Here is a 3,093-nt window from a genome sequence, read left to right as displayed (position 1 = left end):
GTAAGTAAGAACCAACTAAGACTAAGTTTTCTTTTCTTTTTCTTTTTTTTTTTTTTTTAACTTGTTTAGTTCATAAATCCAAAGCTTTGCTTTTGCAGCTCAAGGAATGGCAACAGAGAGCTAATATGGGGAAATGGAGTGGCGTGTGAAATGTCATCCACTTGTTAGCATTTTCACCTTGTGTTCTTTAAGCTGCATTTATATTTTAAGGAAATGAAAAAAACCCCTGAAACATAGTTCTGGAAACAAGCTGTAATGCTTTTTGTCTGCAAATGAGTAGATTTTATTTTATGGAATATGATAAAGAAAAAAAGCATTTTATTACCAGAAATATAACTGCCTACAGCATAAGAAAGTATTGTTCATTGTTTATTTGGATTGAAAAGTGAGATTTTAAGTCACAGTAATGAGTGGTATTGGATACTGGAAAACATCTAGGATAGGATTAATGAAACACTGGAAGGAAATACTGTCGGTTAGTGTGCTAGCACAGGTAGTATGTAAAGTCTGTGTGCTGCAGTGCAGCCGTGTCAGGCTATTCTTGATGGAAACATTTTCTTATGCTAATTCAGTTTGGTACAGAGAGGTAAAAGGAATACATTAGTCTAATGTAGTTAGCTCAACTAATGTGGCAGTAGGCAGAAATCAGCTGGTTTCCCAGTAACTTTTATTAGCAGCTCTTCCATTAGATCAGTAAGTCTTTTTAATGTCATTACTTTTTCCTCTCTCGATTCTTTACTATGTATTTTGTATTTGGGATGGGGTAGATCTGTTTTATTTTCTAGTTGGTGGGATTTTTTTTTGTTGTTGTTGTTTTATTCTAAAAAAGTAATTGTTTTATCCAAATACCTAGTAGGCATTTCAAATAGTTCAGTGATGTTTCCTGGTTCTGACTCCTCAGTGGCAGTGTCTGGTGCTTTGCTTGGTTGTGAATGCAAAAATAATGTTTGGGATTCATTTTTTCTCTGCACTTGCTTAGAAATGAGTTCTCATTTACTAGTTTTGTATGTTTTCAGTTTTGCTGTGTGTTAACTTGAAGCTTGTGTGCAATAAGTCTCAGGGATCCATAGGAACAAACAGTAAGCACAATGCTGCTTTTTTTTTTTTTTTTTTTTCTCTCTCTAGCTTTCACATACTGTTTTTTTCCTTAAATACTACTTTAGTTGAAAGTTTACATCCTGGTTGAGCCTGCTAACTTATTCTGACAATAAGCCCCAAGGAAGCAGCTGGTTCCAGAGCAAAGACAAGACTTGCTCCTAGCAAGGCTGAATCATTGCTGGTGTTGATTTAAGTTGCTGCCTGTTCTGTTGCACCTGGGGCTTTCCGGCTGCCAACAAACAGGTTCTGGGGCAAAATTATCAGCTGATGTAAAGCTACTGAATGAGCTTGTGCTGGCTTCGGATCTTTCCTTTCCTGTCTCTACTTAGTGTGCTTCTGTGTTGGAGATTATACATTTTCAGGGGAAAAAAAATATTTCTTCAAACTGTAAGAAGGATTGCTATGTGGCTTGGTATTTACTCCTGTGAAGTATGTGTGATAAATACTCCTATTCACCAAGTCATACAGTCAGATACCAGATTAGCTGATAAATCCCTTTTTAGCATGAAAATCATAGCGCAGTGGTGAATGACAAGGAAGTGATGTATTTTTATAGAAAAGGTGAGAGAGAATGGGGCGGGGGGGGGGGGGGGGGGGGGGCGGAAGATGAGAGAGAGACACTGGGGAAAGCCTGCCTGAACCCAAAACTTGATTTGGAGCTGGTTGAGCAACCTGTAGGCACATGTATGGTCATGTTGGTGCTTGTTGCAGTTATTACCAGGTGGTTTTGAAAAGGCTGCTATTTTCTGCAGTACTTTTATTTCATCTTGGTTTGACTGGGTCTGTTCCCCTGGAGGTGAGATTTCTTTAAGGCTTACTGCTTCATAGTTCTTATTTCAGGCACAACGTGGCCTTTCAGTGAGCTGTCACGGGTGGAAAGGTACAAACAATACCATCCAGGCACATTCAAGTGGTAGTTCATATTCTCTGTGTTAAGTCCAGCAAAATAAATACGTTTACAACTGTTTCTGATTTAAAACTGAAAAGCACCGAGAGTCTAGCCCTGCAACAGAGGCAATGCTGTTACAGTCCAACGAGTCACCGAGGAAGGCAATATAGGGCATGGCACCTATCGTTGCTCAGGTAACTCCCCAGAGACTTTAACTCTTTGAAATGCTGCAGTGAGAGAGTCAGTACGGATATAAAAAACATGGGAGCCCACTTTGGCTTTGACTTTCTCTCTCTCACATTTCCTTCAGAATTTGAATGCCATTGATTTCCATCTATCTCCCTCTTAGGAGCAGGAGGTTTCAGTTTCTTCTGGAGTTAGAAAGGATGTCACACATAGTTAGCATTTTCCGAAGGCGAGGAAAGACTATACTTACAATGAAAGGAGCACACACGATGGTGTGAGAGAACTTGCCACGAGGTTCACTGAAGCGGACTGGATTACAGTTTGCACAGGCATTAGTTTTCAGACCTTTGCAATATGCATAGCATATTTTGACCTGCCACTTTCAGGAGGAAATTAGCTCCGTATCAGCGCAGCTCCAAACAGGTGGATATCCAAAGCGCCAATGCTTATCTGGACGTGAGCTCCATGACTACGCCCTGGGCGCAGGCATCCCAGCTGGCATTCTGCCAGCTAAGGCAGGAACTGGACTCACGGTGCTGAGACACCCCGGCTGGCACAGGGATGGGCAGAGCTCATTACTCCGGGCATCTCATCCAGTAATTGTGGCTATCCTGCCTTTGATACCTGGACTGGTGCGTCCAGCTGAATGTAGCTCCTTGTTGCGGTGTCGTCACCAGCCTGTCCTCTGCCCATTCTCTAACATGTTCCTTTGCAGTGTAGTTATGTCTCCGGTGTTCAAAAGTAAACCGCTGTTGGGGTTTTCATTGTCATTTATATCTTGCGTCAGCGGTGCTGGTCCTTTATCCTGCACCTGACATCAGCTTTTCCAAAGGCATGCATGAGCTGCCAGGGAGCGATGCAGTTAGCATTGTCACCCCTCTGCAGCACCCAGGTTTTCTTCTGAGTATTTTCTCAAGGTG

General features: G+C 41.7%; 1 protein-coding gene across 3 annotated transcripts in view; it reads left to right on the top strand.

Moving 5' to 3' along the window:
• Positions 1 to 3,093, top strand: part of SLC34A2 (solute carrier family 34 member 2) — a 76,984-nt gene that overhangs the window by 40,907 nt on the left and 32,984 nt on the right. The window lies entirely within an intron of this gene.

Source organism: Falco punctatus, assembly GCF_963210335.1.
Source record: "Falco punctatus genome assembly, chromosome: 1".
Lineage (NCBI taxonomy): Eukaryota > Metazoa > Chordata > Aves > Falconiformes > Falconidae > Falco > Falco punctatus.
Note: the sequence above shows the minus strand (reverse complement) of the source record. Positions and strands in the feature narration are given on the sequence as shown.